This window comes from Pseudophryne corroboree, chromosome 9 (assembly GCF_028390025.1).
Source record: "Pseudophryne corroboree isolate aPseCor3 chromosome 9, aPseCor3.hap2, whole genome shotgun sequence".
Lineage (NCBI taxonomy): Eukaryota > Metazoa > Chordata > Amphibia > Anura > Myobatrachidae > Pseudophryne > Pseudophryne corroboree.
Window position 1 is genome coordinate 461,277,380 of NC_086452.1, and position 20,703 is coordinate 461,298,082.

The 20,703-nt window shown below is 53.7% G+C and overlaps 1 long non-coding RNA gene across 1 annotated transcript; it reads left to right on the plus strand.

Moving 5' to 3' along the window:
- The first annotated feature begins 2,566 nt into the window (after window positions 1-2,566).
- LOC134957145 (uncharacterized) lies at window positions 2,567-6,537 on the plus strand. The gene is made up of 2 exons (XR_010186493.1): window positions 2,567-2,815; window positions 6,337-6,537. It is a non-coding gene; the product is annotated as an uncharacterized LOC134957145 (long non-coding RNA).
- The last annotated feature ends 14,166 nt before the right edge of the window (window positions 6,538-20,703 follow it).

Sequence of the window (20,703 nt, forward strand, 5' to 3'; positions counted from 1 at the left end):
GCATATCTGGCACTGTGGGGGCATGTGTATGTGGCACTGGGGGCATATCTGGCACTGTGGGGACATGTGTATCTGGCACTGGGGACATCAGTCATCTACTATCTCAGTGTCACCCCTATCTCAGTCACCCACCATCTCCCTGTCACCCCTGCCTCACCAGTAACCTATTATCTCCCTGTCACCCACTATCACCCTACACCACGGGGAGTACAACTGTGTAGCCACACCCCTTTCTTGTAAGACTACACCCCTTTTATCCCATCAAGGGGTACCAAAATAAATTTTAGCTTACTAAAAAAAAATAAGCTTGGGCCGGCCCTGAGTAAGACACTGGCGTATTTATAATGGGTGCAGTGTGCGGTGCACACGGCCCCTGAGACCAGGGAGGCTTACACCCTGCACCCATGTCCGTCGTTGGATGGAGATTTCCTGGCCTCTGCCACGGGCGGCTTCCACGTCACCATGGGTGGGTGCCTGATCCTATGCTGCCACCTAGGTCGGATCACAGCAGGAGGCGTCTGCTTGTAATACACGCCCGCTGCTGCATCACCACACAGCGCTATCACTGCCGCGTCCAGCCACATCCGAATTAGGCCCCATATCATGCGTTAAGTCCTGAGGCTAGTACAGACTTGCCGACTATCAGGCTGCTTCCTCCGGGAGGGTGCAGCCAGGTCGGCTGAACAGCAGGGGGCGGAGCTATGAAACCGGGGTGGGCTCTGAAATAAGGAGGCAGTCTGGGAGCATGGAGACGTGATTGCGTCATCGCAGCCACCCCCCCCCCCCCCCCCCCCCCCCCCCCCCCCTCCCACCATGCAATGCCCACATTACATACGTTGCAAAGCTGGGGGCATGTTTACGATGATGTGATTCATCGCAAATTGCGTCATTAGCATCCCTAGACCATTCCATTTCACAAGTGTTGTGGGGTGCTGCGGCCAGTTCCGGGAGGCTAGCTTGCCTTTCCGGGGGGCCGGGAGCACCACCCGATTTTCCGGAGCCTCCCAGCCAATCCAGGAGGTTAGGCAAGTATGGGCTAGTACATGTCAAAGTATAGATTCCGTGTTTAGTGCCCGGAGCAGGATTTAAATGCCGGCGTCGGGATCCAGATCAAGGTCTGCCACCACTCTGCACTGGTAAGCTGTAGTGGGGGGTGGGGGGGGGGGTTAGGCTGAGTAGGGAGGGTTAGGGTTAGGCTGCATAGGGAGGGTTAGGGTTAGGCTGCTTAGGGAGGGTTAGGGTTAGGCTGCATAGGGAGGGTTAGGCTGCATAGGGAGGGTTAGGCTGCGTAGGGAGGGTTAGGCTGCGTAGGGAGGGTTAGGCTGCGTAGGGAAGGTTAAGATGCATAGGGAGGGTTAGGGTTAGGCTGCGTAGGGAAGGTTAGGCTGCATAGGGAGGGTTAGGCTTAGGCTGCGTAGGGAGGGTTAGGCTGCGTAGGGAGGGTTAGGCTGCGTAGGGAGGGTTAGGCTGCGTAGGGAGGGTTAGGCTGCGTAGGGAGGGTTAGGCTGCGTAGGGAAGGTTAGGCTGCATAGGGAGGGTTAGGGTTAGGCTGCATAGGGAGGGTTAGGCTGCGTAGGGAGGGTTAGGCTGCATAGGGAAGGTTAGGCTGCGTAGGGAGGGTTAGGCTGCGTAGGGAGGGTTAGGCTGCGTAGGGAGGGTTAGGCTGCGTAGGGAAGGTTAGGCTGCATAGGGAGGGTTAGGGTTAGGCTGCATAGGGAGGGTTAGGCTGCGTAGGGAGGGTTAGGCTGCGTAGACAAGGTTAGGCTGCATAGGGAGGGTTAGGGTTAGGCGACACCTGGGAGGGATAGGGTTAGGCTGCAAGATAGGTATGGAAGGTTAGGTTTAGGCTGCGGGGATAGGGAGGTTAGGGTTAGGCACCACTAGGGAGGGATAGGGTTAGGCTGTGTTGGGAGGGTTAGGGTTAGGCAACACCTGGGAGCAGTGGGGCAGAGAGAGGGGGGTAGAGGGTACAAATTACCTGGGCCCAGGTCTGATGGAGGGGCCTAGGTCCCCTTCTTACCTGGAAGCAGCAGCTGCAGCTTTTCTTCTCAGCCCAGCACACACTGCTCTATGCTGGGCAGCAGTGTGGCCAGGAAAGTACTTAAAATAAAAAAACTATTTTTTTCTAAATGTGCATGACCACGCCTCCTGAGATTAGGCCACGCCCCCTGAAAAGTACCTGGGCCCAGCCAGGCTCTCCACTGCCCTGGTTGAGAGGCATGCCATGCTCCTGTGAGTGGGTGCTGCTCCTGTGCTAGACACCCCCCCAAAGAGGTGTAACCATGCCCCCAGCATGCTGTGGTCACACCCCCTCTGGGGGGGGGGGGGGGGAGCAGGCGGGCAGGCCAAAGAAGTTGTTGTGTGGCACCCACTAATAGTGCCATCCGTTCATGTGTATTTATTTAAAGCAATAGTATATACTATGTCCTGTATGGCATGCTTCATTTACATTGGTGACAGTGGGTAGTATCAGCATCATGAGGTCCCTGGCAGCAGTGGAGGCTCATGGGAGAGAAGGAGATAAAAGGGGCTGCTCTGACAGTAAGTGGCAGTTGGTCCGCTGTGAGGAGGAGCAGAGCTGCGCTGCAATGTGTCGCTGGTGACCTGCAATGCTGGATCAGAGGCTGAATTTGCCGAAATTGACAGCAGGGTTTCCGGCGGTACCCCTGGTATCCTAGCAGGTGTGGTCAGCCAGGAGGCGGACCAGGAGGTGGTGACAGCAGCAGCAGGCCAGTAAGAGAGCTGGGCGCTGACACAGATCCCCACTGAGAGTCAAGGCGGGAGCGGGGCAGGCCTGCCAATTTATGAACACTTGGTGAGTGAAACTCTGTGGTAATTCCCTTCCCCTCAGCAATACAGCGGTGAAACCAGCACAGCCGCCGTTGTACATAAACAAACTCCAAAGACAGCTATCGATTCCAGCCAGTGTAGCCAGTATCAGACTGGGGCATGAAGGCCCCACCGGGGAATACAGTGGTAGGGGCCCATGTTTAGGGGTGTGGTCAGTCTCCAGAGGGGGTGTGGCCAGACACTACATTGGTTTGCCTAGCCATTAGTGAGTGCATGGGCTGGGCCCCTTGACAGATATATAATTACTGCTAGTGCTTGCATGTACAAGATAAATATTGGCAATGCACTGTAGAGAATACATCATAGTCCTGTGCAGTATAAGGTAACATAAATTTTGACTGGTACTGTATGTATAAAGTATAATTCAAGAACACAGCCTGGAACCTGATCACTTGGGGGGGAGCAGTGGGGCCCACCGGTGGTTTCCCCTGTACCCCTGTGTGCCAGTCCGGCCCTGAGTGTAGCTGACACCTGGATGAGGTCTGCACTAAGGGGGTCATTCCGAGTTGTTTGCTCTTTAGATTTTTTCACAACGGAGCGATTAGTCGCAAACTGCGCATGCGCAATGTTCGCAGTGCGCCTGCGCCAAGTAAATCTGCACAAAAGTTTGGTATTTTACTCACGGCCTAATGAAGATTTTTCATCGTTCTGCTGATCGTAGTGTGATTGACAGGAAGTGGGTGTTTCTGGGCGGAAACTGGCCGTTTTATGGGTGTGTGCGAAAAAACGCTGCCGTTTCTGGGAAAAATGCGGGAGTGTCTGAAGAAACGCGGGAGTGTCTGGAGAAACGGGGGAGTGTCTGGGCGAACGCTGGGTGTGTTTGTGACGTCAAACCAGGAACGAAACTGACTGAACTGATCGCAGTGTAGGAGTAAGTCTGGAGCTACTCAGAAACTGCTAAGAAATTTCTATTCGCAATTCTGCTAATCTTTCGTTCACACTTCTGCTACGCTAAGATACACTCCCAGAGGGCGGCGGCCTAGCGTGTGCAAAGCTGCTAAAAGCAGCTAGCGAGCGAACAACTCGGAATGAGGGCCCAAACTCACACTGCACAGTTCTGCATCACTGTGTTACACCACCACAGCAGCCTAGAAAGAAACAGATTTCTTCAGATAGAGTTGCAGCCCCGTATAGCCAGATACACAGGCAGGAAAAGCCATTATAACTGATTAGCCTTGCCCCTGTTGCCACAACAGGCTAGGAAAGGACAGACTAGTAAACTGGAACATCTAGACTTGTTTTTGGCTCAAGAAAGCTGCAGCAGTGTCAACTCCCCATCATAGGATAGTCACTGCAAGAAATAGCAATGGAGAAGCTAATATATTGAAGGAAAGATATAGACTTTCCCTACAGAGTTAAATTACACGTTCAAGTTATATAAGTCATTCATAGTAGGAATAATTACAGGAGAGCAGTTACAAAGTGTCTATTTTCAAGTTTGCTTACCTGAGGCTGCATATTGGAATATTGGAGACAGTGGGGGTCATTCCGAGTTGATCGCAGCCAGCAACTTTTTGCTGCTGCTGCGATCAACTAGTCGACGCCTATGGGGGAGTGTATTTTAACTTAGCAGGGCTGCGATCGATTGTGCAGCCCTGCTAAGCTAAAAAATGTTCAAGCAGAAGTAGACTAGCCCTGGACATACTTACCCTGTGCGACGATCTCTGTGATGCTGGGGCCGGCTTTGACGTCAGACATCCGCCCTCCGTTCTGCTGGACACGCCTGCGTTTTCAAATCCACTCCCTGAAAACGGCTGGAAACGCTTCGGTGTCGCCCAGGACCGCCTTTTCCCTGTCAATCTTCTTGCGGTCGGCTCTGCGACTGTTTTCTTCGTTCTTCTGGACGTAACCCGGTGACCCCTGTCGCCGGGCAATGTCGTGCACGCGCAGTGCGTCCGCCGCGCATGCGCATTCCGGACCCGTTCGCACCGCAGCGGCAAACCACTGCGTGCGAACGGGTCGGAATGACCCCCAGTGTACAGTATAATACTTTAATCAGTCAGCATGGAGGAGCAGACAGGCTTATTTCTATAGAAGAGTGAGTAACTTATTTATAAGTTAGATTGTGATACTTATGGATAATATTAAGCAACGGATAAACTCCTTCCATCTATGGCCCTCATTCCGAGTTGATCGCTCGCAAGGCGATTTTAGCAGAGTTACACACGCTAAGCCGCCGCCTACTGGGAGTGAATCTTAGCTTCTTAAAATTGCGACCGATGTATTCGCAATATTGCGATTACAAACTACTTAGCAGTTTCAGAGTAGCTTCAGACTTACTCGGCATCTGCGATCAGTTCAGTGCTTGTCGTTCCTGGTTTGACGTCACAAACACACCCAGCGTTCGCCCAGACACTCCTCCGTTTCTCCGGCCACTCCTGCGTTTTTTCCGGAAACGGTAGCGTTTTTAACCACACGCCCCTGAAACGCCGTGTTTCCGCCCAGTAACACCCATTTCCTGTCAATCACATTACGATCGCCGGAGCGAAGAAAAAGCCGTGAGTAAAAATACTATCTTCATTGTTAAATTACTTGGCGCAGTCGCAGTGCGAATATTGCGCATGCGTACTAAGCGGAATTTCACTGCGATGCGATGAAATATACCGAGCGAACGACTCGGAATGAGGGCCTATGTAACCCGGGCAACATATTATAAAAGAGCTATCTACTCAAATGTACACCAACTCTAAAGTACTCTTTGAACTAATTAATTGAGGAGGTTTGTCTGCACACCTTACCTGAGGTAAAAAGGGAATTCACTGCAAAACCTGGTATTATTGTAACCTGTGTATATTTTATGCTTAATTGCTAGTTTTAGATTTATTTATTCTTGTGTTATGTTAAGCTTGTGTTATATAATTGCTTATTGTTCATTGTGACCAGCTATTCACAGTGATATAGAAAATAAACCATTCCTCTTAGGGAATAGTTGCATAGTTAAGCGAAGTTTGTTGCATAGATTAAGGGGGTCATTCCGAGTTGATCGCTCGCTGCCGATTTACCCAGCGCAGCGTTCAGGTGAAAAAACTGCATTTCTGCGTATGCCCCTCAATGCGCATGCGCAACGTACGGGTACAGAGCCCGTTGTGGTTGTGCACAGGTTCTAGCGAAGATTTTCTTCGCACTGGCGGCCGCTAGAAGATTGACAGAAAGGGGGCGTTACTGGGTTTCAACTGACCGTTTTCAGGGAGGGTTTGCAAAAATGCAGGCGTGTCTGAAAAAACGCAGGCGTGGCTGGGCGTTCGCTGGGCGGGTGTATGACGTCAAATACGGACATGAATAGGCTGAAGTGATCGTAAGCGCTGAGTAGGGTCAGAGCTTCTCTAAAACTGCACAAAATGTTTTTGCTGAGCTTGGCTGCACATGCGTTCGCACTTCTGCTAAGCTAAAATACACTCCCCAGTGGGAGGCGGCATAGCGTTTGCACGGCTGCTAAAACTAGCTAGCGAGCGATCAACTTGGAATGACCCCCTTACTCTCTTGCAGGAAACCAACACAGATTGAGGAATAACAGTCTTCGGCCAGTTCCAGAACAATAAATACTACCTGTGTAGTGCATTGATTGCTAATATCCAAGGTGTAATGCTGTATGTTCATCAACAGTTAGATTGTATTGGACGTTTCTTCTGAGGACATCTAAGGAACTTTAACTTTATGCTTAACTAATAAATTAAGTCCTCTTTTAAACCCTTTTGTGATTTTTTTTCGTACTTGAGTTTATTTACTCATCCCTATCATCCGAGGAGAACCACAACCATCCCACACCCATACTGCTCCTGGGTGTCACAGTTGTAAAGGGGCCCAGGATTTCTCTTGGCAGCCCTGCCTGGGAGGGATAGGGTTAGGCTGCGAGGGAGGGATAGGGGGTTCAATTTAGGCTGCGGGGATAGGGGGGTTAGGGTTAGGCACCACTGGGGAGGGTTAGGCTGCGTAGGGTGGGTTAGGGTTAGGCTGTGAGGGAGGGATGGAGGTTAGGTTTAGGCTGCGGGGATAGGGGGGTTAGGGGTAGGCACCACTGGGGAGGGTTAGGGTTAGGCTGCGTAAGGTGGGTTAGGCTGCATAGGGAGGGTTAGGGGACACCTGGGAGGGATAGGGTAGGCTGCGAGGTAGGTATGGAGGGTTAGGTTTAGGCTGCGGGGATAGGGGGGTTAGGGTTAGGCACCACTGGGGAGGGTTAGGCTGTGTAGGGTGGGTTAGGGGGTTAGGTTTAGGCTGCGGGGATAGGGGGGTTAGGGGTAGGCACCACTGGGGAGGGTTAGGCTGCGTAGGGTGGGTTACTTAGGGTTAGGCTGCGTAGGGAGGGTTAGGGGGTTAGGTTTAGGCTGCGGGGATAGGGGGGTTAGGGGTAGGCACCACTGGGGAGGATTAGGGTTAGGCTGCGTAGGGTGGGTTAGGCAGCACCTGGGAGGGATAGGGTTAGGCTGCGAGGGAGATATGGAGGGTTAGGTTTAGGCTGCGGGGATAGGGGGGTTTATGGTTAGGCACCACTGGGTTAGGCTGCGAGGGAGGGAGGGTTAAGTTTAGGCTTCAGTAATGGGGTAAGGTTAGGCTGCAGGTATGGAGGGTTAGGGGACTTGGGGATTAGGGTTTTGGGTTAGTCTAGCCTTCTTACCACCTTGGTGTCGTGATACTGCTGTCGGTACTCTGACTGCCGGCATCCCGATACCATCCCCCCAGAGTTATGAAATTACCGTGCTCAGTAAGCCCGCGACTACCCCAGCCCAGAGGCACCCTCTCAAAAAATCTGCATTAAGGGCACCCTTGGGGCTTACCAAGGGTAGTAAGTGAACAGCTCCAGAAGGTAAAAGCTGGAGGTAAGTCCTGCGGCTGGTGGCATTCCCCCCGTAGCGTACCGAGGGCTTAGAATTTGAACCTTGGCAGAGTAAATTTGCATGATGTTGTGTGGTGGGATGCACGGCGCAGTGTGCATCGGTCTTTGATCTCTTGTCTGTGGGCCTAATTCAGAGTTGATCGCAGCAGCAAATTTGTTAGCAAATGAGCAAAACCATGTGCACTGCAGGTGGGGCAGATGTAACATGTGCAGAGAGAGTTCGATTTGGGTGGGGTGTGTTCACACTGACATCTAAATTGCAGTGTAAAAATGAAGCAGCCAGTATTTACCCTGCACAGAAACAATATAACCCACCCAAATCTAACTCTCTCTGCACATGTTACATCGCCCCCCCTGCAGTGCACATGGTTTTGGCCAACTGCCAACAAATTTGCTGCTGCGATCAGGTCTAAATTAGGCCCTTTATCCATAGATTAGCGGCCTTCTTCCAGTGCTATACATATTACATACAGATCCACTGACGGTGACGGCATATAGGGTACGCGTACCTGGTGCTTTTATGGCATTAGCGGGGCAAAAGAGACTGAAATTGAAGTAAAAAAACTCTGGCGGGAGTGACGGGACACATAGCGGTGATTTGAGGACAGGTTAGCGAGGACACATCTGTATACTGTCAGGTGATTTCAGATGTTAGGTGAGACCACAATCACTTTTGCAGAAGGCAGTGACCCATTCAGGCAGCATGAAATAAAAGTGCCGCATGCATAGAACATACTGCAAGACCTAGTGTGCATTTGCATACACACTCATTCATCTGCGCTGCTGCGGTAAGTAAGCGCCCATGGGCGAGAAGAGTTCAGGGGCTGTGCATTTGTATGTGGCTGGCTGGGTGCCCCTACAATAGAGAGCCAGGCGACGAGATGCTCAATGTTTTGTTCTGGTTTCAGAAGAAACTCACAAACTCATTTATCAGCCGCTGAGATTTCCCTGCAGCCATAATCACTTCTCTGCTTCCTGACGGAGAAACAAAATAACCACTTTAGACCAATATGTCCTGGGGCCGGAAACCTTAACCCTCGCATGTCTCTGCACCAGAGCTCCCAGCAGCCCCCTCGCCCGCATCATCCCAGCGCAGTCTGTGCACAGAACACTGAATTATTAACCTATCTATTACTGTTATTAACAACTGCACTATACCAGGCGGCTGCAGTCATCCATCAGGAGGAAACAGGGATGGGTGTGAGGAAGCTGAGATCTCTGGGTGTTAGGAAGAGGGGAGAGCTCTGTGCCCAGATCACTGTGTATTAGGAAGAGGGTCGAGGTCTGTGCCCAGATCACTGTGTATTAGGAAGAGGGACGAGGTGTGTGCCCAGATCTCTGTGTATTAGGTAGAGGGGAGAGCTCTGTGCCCAGATCACGGTGTATTAGGAAGAGGGACGAGGTGTGTGCCCAGATCACTGTGTATTAGGAAGAGGGACGAGGTGTGTGCCCAGATCTCTGTGTATTAGGTAGAGGGGCGAGGTCTGTGCCCAGATCTCTGTGTATTAGGTAGAGGGGAGAGCTCTGTGCCCAGATCACTGTGTAAGAGGAAGAGGGGCGACGTCTGTGCCCAGATCACTGTGTATTAGGAAGAGGGGCGAGGTGTGTGCCTAGATCTCTGCGTATTAGGAAGAAGGGTGAGGTGTGTGCCCAAATCTCTGTGTATTAGGTAGAGGGGCGAGGTCTGTGCCCAGATCACTGTGTATGAGGAAGATGGACGGGGTGTGTGCCCAGATCTCTGCGTATTAGGAAGAGGGACGAGGTGTGTGCCCAGATCACTGTGTATTAGGAAGAGGGACGAGGTGTGTGCCCAGATCTCTGTGTATTAGGTAGAGGGGAGAGCTCTGTGCCCAGATCACGGTGTATTAGGAAGAGGGGCGAGGTGTGTGCCCAGATCTCTGCGTATTAGGAAGAAGGGTGAGGTGTGTGCCCAAATCTCTGTGTATTAGGTAGAGGGGCGAGGACTGTGCCCAGATCACTGTGTATGAGGAAGAGGGGCGAGGTCTGTGCCCAGATCTCCGGGTATTAGGAAGAGGGGAGAGCTCTGTGCCCAGATCTCTGTGTATTAGGAAGAGGGGAGAGCTCTGTGCCCAGATCACGGTGTATTATGAAGAGGGGCGAGGTCTGTGCCCAGATCGAGGGGCGAGGTCTGTGCCAAGATCACTGTGTATGAGGAAGAGGGGTGAGGTCTGTGCCCATATCTCCGGGTATTAGGAAGAGGGGTGAGGTCTGTGCCCATATCTCCGGGTATTAGGAAGAGGGGTGAGGTCTGTGCCCATATCTCCGGGTATTAGGAAGAGGGGAGAGCTCTGTGCCAAGATCTCTGCGTATTAGGAAGAGGGACGAGGTCTGTGCCCAGATGACTGTGTATTAGGAAGAGGGACGAGGTCTGTGCCCATATCTCCGGGTATTAGGAAGAGGGGCGAGGTCTGTGCCCAGATCACTGTGTATGAGGAAGAGGGACGAGGTCTGTGCCCATATTTCCGGGTATTAGGAAGAGGGGCGAGGTCTGTGCCCAGATCACTGTGTATGAGAAAGAGGGACGAGGTGTGTGCCCAGATCACTGTGTATTAGGAAGAGGGGCGAGGTCTGTGCCCAGATCACTGTGTATGAGGAAGAGGGGCGAGGTCTGTGCCCATATCTCGGGGTATTGGGAAGAGATAGATCTCTGTGCCCAGATCTCTGTGTATTAGGAAGAGGGGCGAGGTCTGTGCCCAGATCACTGTGTATGAGGAAGAGGGGCGAGGTCTGTGCCCAGATCACTGTGTATGAGGAAGAGGGGCGAGGTCTGTGCCCAGATCACTGTGTATGAGGAAGAGGGGCGAGGTCTGTGCCGAGATCTCTGCGTATTAGGAAGAGGGGAGAGGTCTGTGCCCAGATCACGGTGTATTAGGAAGAGGGACGAGGTCTGTGCCCAGATCACTGTGTATTAGGAAGAGGGGCGAGGTCTGTGCCCAGATCACTGTGTATTAGGAAGGAGGGCGAGGTCTGTGCCCATATCTCCGGGTATTAGGAAGAGGGGAGAGCTCTGTGCCCAGATCACTGTGTATGAGGAAGAGGGGCGAGCTCTGTGCCCAGATCACTGTGTATGAGGAAGAGGGGCGAGGTCTGTGCCCAGATCACTGTGTATTAGGAAGAGGGGCGAGGTCTGTGCCCAGATCTCTGCGTATTAGGAAGAGGGGAGAGCTCTGTGCCCAGATCACTGTGTATTAGGAAGAGGGGCGAGGTCTGTGCCCAGATCACTGTGTATTAGGAAGAGGGTCGAGGACTGTGCCCAGATCACTGTGTATGAGGAAGAGGGGCGAGGTCTGTGCCCAGATCACTGTGTATGAGGAAGAGGGGCGAGGTCTGTGCCCAGATCTCTGCGTATTAGGAAGAGGGGAGAGCTCTGTGCCCAGATCACTGTGTATTAGGAATAGGGGCGAGGTCTGTGCCCAGATCACGGTGTATTAGGAAGAGGGATGAGGTCTGTGCCCAGATCACTGTGTATTAGGAAGATGGGCGAGAACTGTGCCCAGATCACTGTGTGGGCGGGATGTACTAAAGCAAAAATGCGGTAAAACCCCCGAAAACGGGGGTTTTACCGCATTTTCATATTTACTAAGACCCTACCGCAGCGTTTTCGGCGTCCAGGGTTTCGCCATCTCTGGATGGCGAAACCCTATAGAAGCCTATGGGCTTCTTTTCGCCGACCGCCGCAACCCGCCGACACCGTCGACCCCCGCCGCAGACGCCGACCCCCCTTCCCCCTGGCTTACCTTCCTCCAGGAAGGTAGTGTCCTCCTCCCCCTAGCAACGCAGCCGGACGTCCTTCCGGCTGCAGGGGGGAGGAGGAGGTGCCGGGGGCAGCCTGCTGCTGCTTCCCGGCATCTAGCCAGTGTGGGGACCCCGGGGAGGTGACGGAGACCCCCCGCAGACCACCTAACAGGTATCGCGGGGGGCCTCCGTCACCGCATCGCGATGTTGATCGCATATGTTAGTACATATGCGATCAACATCGCTGCGGTAACCGGCGAGGGGCGGCGATGTATGTTAATACATCCCGCCCTGTATGAGGAAGAGGGACGAGGTGTGTGCCCAGATCACTGTGTATTAGGAAGAGGGGCGAGGTCTGTGCCCATATCTCCGGGTATTAGGAAGAGGGGAGAGCTCTGTGCCCAGATCACTGTGTATGAGGAAGAGGGGCGAGCTCTGTGCCCAGATCACTGTGTATGAGGAAGAGGGGCGAGGTCTGTGCCCAGATCACTGTGTATTAGGAAGAGGGGCGAGGTGTGTGCCCAGATCTCTGCGTATTAGGAAGAAGGGTGAGGTGTGTGCCCAAATCTCTGTGTATTAGGTAGAGGGGCGAGGTCTGTGCCCAGATCACTGTGTATGAGGAAGATGGACGGGGTGTGTGCCCAGATCTCTGCGTATTAGGAAGAGGGACGAGGTGTGTGCCCAGATCACTGTGTATTAGGAAGAGGGACAAGGTGTGTGCCCAGATCTCTGTGTATTAGGTAGAGGGGAGAGCTCTGTGCCCAGATCACGGTGTATTAGGAAGAGGGGCGAGGTGTGTGCCCAGATCTCTGCGTATTAGGAAGAAGGGTGAGGTGTGTGCCCAAATATCTGTGTATTAGGTAGAGGGGCGAGGTCTGTGCCCAGATCACTGTGTATTAGGAAGAGGGGTGAGGTCTGTGCCCATATCTCCGGGTATTAGGAAGAGGGGTGAGGTCTGTGCCCATATCTCCGGGTATTAGGAAGAGGGGTGAGGTCTGTGCCCATATCTCCGGGTATTAGGAAGAGGGGCGAGGTCTGTGCCCATATCTCTGCGTATTAGGAAGAGGGGCGAGGACTGTGCCCAAATCACTGTGTATGAGGAAGAGGGGCGAGGTCTGTGCCCATATCTCCGGGTATTAGGAAGAGGGGCGAGGTCTGTGCCCAGATCACTGTGTATGAGGAAGAGGGACGAGGTCTGTGCCCAGATCTCTGCGTATTAGGAAGAGGGGCGAGGACTGTGCCCAGATCACTGTGTATGAGGAAGAGGGGCGAGGTCTGTGCCCATATCTCCGGGTATTAGGAAGAGGGGCGAGGTCTGTGCCCAGATCACTGTGTATGAGGAAGAGGGGCGAGGTCTGTGCCCAGATCTCCGGGTATTAGGAAGAGGGGAGAGCTCTGTGTCCAGATCACTGTGTATTAGGAAGAGGGGCGAGGTCTGTGCCCAGATCACTGTGTATGAGGAAGAGGGACGAGGTCTGTGCCCAGATCTCTGCGTATTAGGAAGAGGGGCGAGGACTGTGCCCAGATCACTGTGTATGAGGAAGAGGGGCGAGGTCTGTGCCCAGATCTCCGGGTATTAGGAAGAGGGGAGAGCTATTTGTCCAGATCACTGTGTATTAGGAAGAGGGGCGAGGACTGTGCCCAGATCACGGTGTATGAGGAAGAGGGACGAGGTGTGTGCCAAGATCTCTGTGTATTAGGAAGAGGGGCGAGGTCTGTGCCCAGATCACTGTGTATGAGGAAGAGGGGCGAGGTCTGTGCCCAGATCACTGTGTATTAGGAAGAGGGGTGAGGTCTGTGCCCATATCTCCGGGTATTAGGAAGAGGGGTGAGGTCTGTGCCCATATCTCCGGGTATTAGGAAGAGGGGTGAGGTCTGTGCCCATATCTCCGGGTATTAGGAAGAGGGGAGAGCTCTGTGCCAAGATCTCTGCGTATTAGGAAGAGGGACGAGGTCTGTGCCCAGATCACTGTGTATTAGGAAGAGGGACGAGGTCTGTGCCCAGATCTCCGGGTATTAGGAAGAGGGGCGAGGTCTGTGCCCAGATCACTGTGTATGAGGAAGAGGGACGAGGTCTGTGCCCATATTTCCGGGTATTAGGAAGAGGGGCGAGGTCTGTGCCAAGATCTCTGCGTATTAGGAAGAGGGGCGAGGTCTGTGCCCAGATCACTGTGTATGAGAAAGAGGGACGAGGTGTGTGCCCAGATCACTGTGTATTAGGAAGAGGGGCGAGGTCTGTGCCCAGATCACTGTGTATGAGGAAGAGGGGCGAGGTCTGTGCCCAGATCACTGTGTATGAGGAAGAGGGGCGAGCTCTGTGCCCAGATCACTGTGTATGAGGAAGAGGGGCGAGGTCTGTGCCCAGATCACTGTGTATAAGGAAGAGGGGCGAGGTCTGTGCCCAGATCTCTGCGTATTAGGAAGAGGGGAGAGCTCTGTGCCCAGATCACTGTGTATTAGGAAGAGGGGCGAGGTCTGTGCCCAGATCACTGTGTATTAGGAAGAGGGGCGAGGACTGTGCCCAGATCACTGTGTATGAGGAAGAGGGGCGAGGTCTGTGCCCAGATCACTGTGTATGAGGAAGAGGGGCGAGGTCTGTGCCCAGATCTCTGCGTATTAGGAAGAGGGGAGAGCTCTGTGCCCAGATCACTGTGTATTAGGATTAGGGGCGAGGTCTGTGCCCAGATCACGGTGTATTAGGAAGAGGGACGAGGTCTGTGCCCAGATCACTGTGTATTAGGAAGAGGGGCGAGGTCTGTGCCCAGATCACTGTGTATTAGGAAGGAGGGCGAGGTCTGTGCCCATATCTCCGGGTATTAGGAAGAGGGGAGAGCTCTGTGCCCATATCTCCGGGTATTAGGAAGAGGGGAGAGCTCTGTGCCCAGATCACTGTGTATGAGGAAGAGGGGAGAGCTCTGTGCCCAGATCACTGTGTATGAGGAAGAGGGGCGAGCTCTGTGCCCAGATCACTGTGTATGAGGAAGAGGGGCGAGGTCTGTGCCCAGATCACTGTGTATTAGGAAGAGGGGCGAGGTGTGTGCCCAAATCTCTGTGTATTAGGTAGAGGGGCGAGGTCTGTGCCCAGATCACTGTGTATGAGGAAGATGGACGGGGTGTGTGCCCAGATCACTGTGTATGAGGAAGATGGACGGGGTGTGTGCCCAGATCTCTGCGTATTAGGAAGAGGGACGAGGTGTGTGCCCAGATCACTGTGTATTAGGAAGAGGGACGAGGTGTGTGCCCAGATCTCTGTGTATTAGGTAGAGGGGAGAGCTCTGTGCCCAGATCACGGTGTATTAGGAAGAGGGGCGAGGTGTGTGCCCAGATCTCTGCGTATTAGGAAGAAGGGTGAGGTGTGTGCCCAAATCTCTGTGTATTAGGTAGAGGGGCGAGGTCTGTGCCCAGATCACTGTGTATTAGGAAGAGGGGTGAGGTCTGTGCCCATATCTCCGGGTATTAGGAAGAGGGGTGAGGTCTGTGCCCATATCTCCGGGTATTAGGAAGAGGGGTGAGGTCTGTGCCCATATCTCCGGGTATTAGGAAGAGGGGCGAGGTCTGTGCCCATATCTCTGCGTATTAGGAAGAGGGGCGAGGACTGTGCCCAAATCACTGTGTATGAGGAAGAGGGGCGAGGTCTGTGCCCATATCTCCGGGTATTAGGAAGAGGGGCGAGGTCTGTGCCCAGATCACTGTGTATGAGGAAGAGGGACGAGGTCTGTGCCCAGATCTCTGCGTATTAGGAAGAGGGGCGAGGACTGTGCCCAGATCACTGTGTATGAGGAAGAGGGGCGAGGTCTGTGCCCATATCTCCGGGTATTAGGAAGAGGGGCGAGGTCTGTGCCCAGATCACTGTGTATGAGGAAGAGGGGCGAGGTCTGTGCCCAGATCTCCGGGTATTAGGAAGAGGGGAGAGCTCTGTGTCCAGATCACTGTGTATTAGGAAGAGGGGCGAGGACTGTGCCCAGATCACGGTGTATGAGGAAGAGGGACGAGGTGTGTGCCCAGATCTCTGTGTATTAGGAAGAGGGGCGAGGTCTGTGCCCAGATCACTGTGTATGAGGAAGAGGGGCGAGGTCTGTGCCCAGATCACTGTGTATGAGGAAGAGGGGCGAGGTCTGTGCCCAGATCACTGTGTATTAGGAAGAGGGGTGAGGTCTGTGCCCATATCTCCGGGTATTAGGAAGAGGGGTGAGGTCTGTGCCCATATCTCCGGGTATTAGGAAGAGGGGTGAGGTCTGTGCCCATATCTCCGGGTATTAGGAAGAGGGGTGAGGTCTGTGCCCATATCTCCGGGTATTAGGAAGAGGGGAGAGCTGTGTGCCAAGATCTCTGCGTATTAGGAAGAGGGACGAGGTCTGTGCCCAGATCACTGTGTATTAGGAAGAGGGACGAGGTCTGTGCCCATATCTCCGGGTATTAGGAAGAGGGGCGAGGTCTGTGCCCAGATCACTGTGTATGAGGAAGAGGGACGAGGTCTGTGCCCATATTTCCGGGTATTAGGAAGAGGGGCGAGGTCTGTGCCCAGATCACTGTGTATGAGAAAGAGGGACGAGGTGTGTGCCCAGATCACTGTGTATTAGTAAGAGGGGCGAGGTCTGTGCCCAGATCACTGTGTATGAGGAAGAGGGGCGAGGTCTGTGCCCATATCTCCGGGTATTGGGAAGAGATAGAGCTCTGTGCCCAGATCTCTGTGTATTAGGAAGAGGGGCGAGGTCTGTGCCCAGATCACTGTGTATGAGGAAGAGGGGCGAGGTCTGTGCCCAGATCACTGTGTATGAGGAAGAGGGGCGAGGTCTGTGCCCAGATCTCTGCGTATTAGGAAGAGGGGAGAGCTCTGTGCCCAGATGACTGTGTATTAGGAATAGGGGCGAGGTCTGTGCCCAGATCACGGTGTATTAGGAAGAGGGACGAGGTCTGTGCCCAGATCACTGTGTATTAGGAAGAGGGGCGAGGTCTGTGCCCAGATCACTGTGTATTAGGAAGGAGGGCGAGGTCTGTGCCCATATCTCCGGGTATTAGGAAGAGGGGAGAGCTCTGTGCCCAGATCACTGTGTATGAGGAAGAGGGGCGAGCTCTGTGCCCAGATCACTGTGTATTAGGAAGAGGGGCGAGGACTGTGCCCAGATCACGGTGTATGAGGAAGAGGGACGAGGTCTGTGCCCATATCTCTGCGTATTAGGAAGAGGGGAGAGCTCTGTGCCCAGATCACTGTGTATTAGGAAGAGGGGCGAGGTCTGTGCCCAGATCACTGTGTATTAGGAAGAGGGGCGAGGACTGTGCCCAGATCACTGTGTATGAGGAAGATGGACGGGGTGTGTGCCCAGATCTCTGCGTATTAGGAAGAGGGACGAGGTGTGTGCCCAGATCACTGTGTATTAGGAAGAGGGACGAGGTGTGTGCCCAGATCTCTGTGTATTAGGTAGAGGGGAGAGCTCTGTGCCCAGATCACGGTGTATTAGGAAGAGGGGCGAGGTGTGTGCCCAGATCTCTGCGTATTAGGAAGAAGGGTGAGGTGTGTGCCCAAATCTCTGTGTATTAGGTAGAGGGGCGAGGTCTGTGCCCAGATCACTGTGTATTAGGAAGAGGGGTGAGGTCTGTGCCCATATCTCCGGGTATTAGGAAGAGGGGTGAGGTCTGTGCCCATATCTCCGGGTATTAGGAAGAGAGGTGAGGTCTGTGCCCATATCTCCGGGTATTAGGAAGAGGGGCGAGGTCTGTGCCCATATCTCTGCATATTAGGAAGAGGGGCGAGGACTGTGCCCAAATCACTGTGTATGAGGAAGAGGGGCGAGGTCTGTGCCCATATCTCCGGGTATTAGGAAGAGGGGCGAGGTCTGTGCCCAGATCACTGTGTATGAGGAAGAGGGACGAGGTCTGTGCCCAGATCTCTGCGTATTAGGAAGAGGGGCGAGGACTGTGCCCAGATCACTGTGTATGAGGAAGAGGGGCGAGGTCTGTGCCCATATCTCCGGGTATTAGGAAGAGGGGCGAGGTCTGTGCCCAGATCACTGTGTATGAGGAAGAGGGGCGAGGTCTGTGCCCAGATCTCCGGGTATTAGGAAGAGGGGAGAGCTCTGTGTCCAGATCACTGTGTATTAGGAAGAGGGGCGAGGTCTGTGCCCAGATCACTGTGTATGAGGAAGAGGGACGAGGTCTGTGCCCAGATCTCTGCGTATTAGGAAGAGGGGCGAGGACTGTGCCCAGATCACTGTGTATGAGGAAGAGGGGCGAGGTCTGTGCCCAGATCTCCGGGTATTAGGAAGAGGGGAGAGCTCTGTGTCCAGATCACTGTGTATTAGGTAGAGGGGCGAGGACTGTGCCCAGATCACGGTGTATGAGGAAGAGGGGCGAGGTCTGTGCCCAGATCACTGTGTATGAGGAAGAGGGGCGAGGTCTGTGCCCAGATCACTGTGTATGAGGAAGAGGGGCGAGGTCTGTGCCCAGATCACTGTGTATTAGGAAGAGGGGTGAGGTCTGTGCCCATATCTCCGGGTATTAGGAAGAGGGGTGAGGTCTGTGCCCATATCTCCGGGTATTAGGAAGAGGGGTGAGGTCTGTGCCCATATCTCCGGGTATTAGGAAGAGGGGTGAGGTCTGTGCCCATATCTCCGGGTATTAGGAAGAGGGGAGAGCTCTGTGCCAAGATCTCTGCGTATTAGGAAGAGGGACGAGGTCTGTGCCCAGATCACTGTGTATTAGGAAGAGGGACGAGGTCTGTGCCCATATCTCCGGGTATTAGGAAGAGGGGCGAGGTCTGTGCCCAGATCACTGTGTATGAGGAAGAGGGACGAGGTCTGTGCCCATATTTCCGGGTATTAGGAAGAGGGGCGAGGTCTGTGCCCAGATCACTGTGTATGAGAAAGAGGGACGAGGTGTGTGCCCAGATCACTGTGTATTAGTAAGAGGGGCGAGGTCTGTGCCCAGATCACTGTGTATGAGGAAGAGGGGCGAGGTCTGTGCCCATATCTCCGGGTATTGGGAAGAGATAGAGCTCTGTGCCCAGATCTCTGTGTATTAGGAAGAGGGGCGAGGTCTGTGCCCAGATCACTGTGTATGAGGAAGAGGGGCGAGGTCTGTGCCCAGATCACTGTGTATGAGGAAGAGGGGCGAGGTCTGTGCCCAGATCTCTGCGTATTAGGAAGAGGGGAGAGCTCTGTGCCCAGATCACTGTGTATTAGGAATAGGGGCGAGGTCTGTGCCCAGATCACGGTGTATTAGGAAGAGGGACGAGGTCTGTGCCCAGATCACTGTGTATTAGGAAGAGGGGCGAGGTCTGTGCCCAGATCACTGTGTATTAGGAAGGAGGGCGAGGTCTGTGCCCATATCTCCGGGTATTAGGAAGAGGGGAGAGCTCTATGCCCAGATCACTGTGTATGAGGAAGAGGGGCGAGCTCTGTGCCCAGATCACTGTGTATTAGGAAGAGGGGCGAGGACTGTGCCCAGATCACGGTGTATGAGGAAGAGGGACGAGGTCTGTGCCCATATCTCTGCGTATTAGGAAGAGGGGAGAGCTCTGTGCCCAGATCACTGTGTATTAGGAAGAGGGGCGAGGTCTGTGCCCAGATCACTGTGTATTAGGAAGAGGGGCGAGGACTGTGCCCAGATCACTGTGTATGAGGAAGAGGGGCGAGGTCTGTGCCCAGATCATTGTGTATGAGGAAGAGGGGCAAGGTCTGTGCCCAGATCTCTGCGTATTAGGAAGAGGGATGAGGTCTGTGCCCAGATCACTGTGTATTAGGAAGATGGGCGAGGACTGTGCCCAGATCACTGTGTATGAGGAAGAGGGACGAGGTGTGTGCCCAGATCACTGTGTATTAGGAAGAGGGGCGAGGTCTGTGCCCATATCTCCGGGTATTAGGAAGAGGGGAGAGCTCTGTGCCCAGATCACTGTGTATGAGGAAGAGGGGCGAGCTCTGTGCCCAGATCACTGTGTATGAGGAAGAGGGGCGAGGTCTGTGCCCAGATCACTGTGTATTAGGAAGAGGGGAGAGCTCTGTGCCCAGATCACTATGTATTAGGAAGAGGGGCGAGGTCTGTGCCCAGATCACGGTGTATTAGGAAGAGGGACGAGGACTGTGCCCAGATCACTGTGTATTAGGAAGAGGGGCGAGGACTGTGCCCAGATCACTGTGTATGAGGAAGAGGGACGAGGTGTGTGCCCAGATCTCTGTGTATTAGGAAGAGGGGCGAGGTCTGTGCCCAGATCACGGTGTATGAGGAAGGGGGGCGAGGTCTGTGCCCATATCTCCGGGTATTAGGAAGAGGGGCGAGGTCTGTGCCCAGATCACTGTGTATGAGGAAGAGGGGCGAGGTCTGTGCCCATATCTCCGGGTATTAGGAAGAGGGGCGAGGTCTGTGCCCAGATCACTGTGTATTAGGAAGAGGGGCGAGGACTGTGCCCAGATCACGGTGTATGAGGAAGAGGGACGAGGTCTGTGCCCATATCTCCGGGTATTAGGAAGAGGGGCGAGGTCTGTGCCCAGATCACTGTGTATGAGGAAGAGGGACGAGGTCTGTGCCCATATTTCCGGGTATTAGGAAGAGGGGCGAGGTCTGTGCCCAGATCACTGTGTATGAGAAAGAGGGACGAGGTGTGTGCCCAGATCACTGTGTATTAGGAAGAGGGGCGAGGTCTGTGCCCAGATCACTGTGTATGAGGAAGAGGGGCGAGGTCTGTGCCCATATCTCCGGGTATTGGGAAGAGATAGAGCTCTGTGCCCAGATCTCTGTGTATTAGGAAGAGGGGCGAGGTCTGTGCCCAGATCACTGTGTATGAGGAAGAGGGGCGAGGTCTGTGCCCAGATCACTGTGTATGAGGAAGAGGGGCGAGGTCTGTGCCCAGATCTCTGCGTATTAGGAAGAGGGGAGAGCTCTGTGCCCAGATCACTGTGTATTAGGAATAGGGGCGAGGTCTGTGCCCAGATCACGGTGTATTAGGAAGAGGGACGAGGTCTGTGCCCAGATCACTGTGTATTAGGAAGAGGGGCGAGGTCTGTGCCCAGATCACTGTGTATTAGGAAGGAGGGCGAGGTCTGTGCCCATATCTCTGGGTATTAGGAAGAGGGGAGAGCCCTGTGCCCAGATCACTGTGTATGAGGAAGAGGGGCGAGCTCTGTGCCCAGATCACTGTGTATGAGGAAGAGTGGCGAGGTCTGTGCCCAGATCATTGTGTATTAGGAAGAGGGGCGAGGTCTGTGCCCAGATCTCTGCGTATTAGGAAGAGGGGCGAGGTCTGTGCCCAGATCACTGTGTATTAGGAAGAGGGG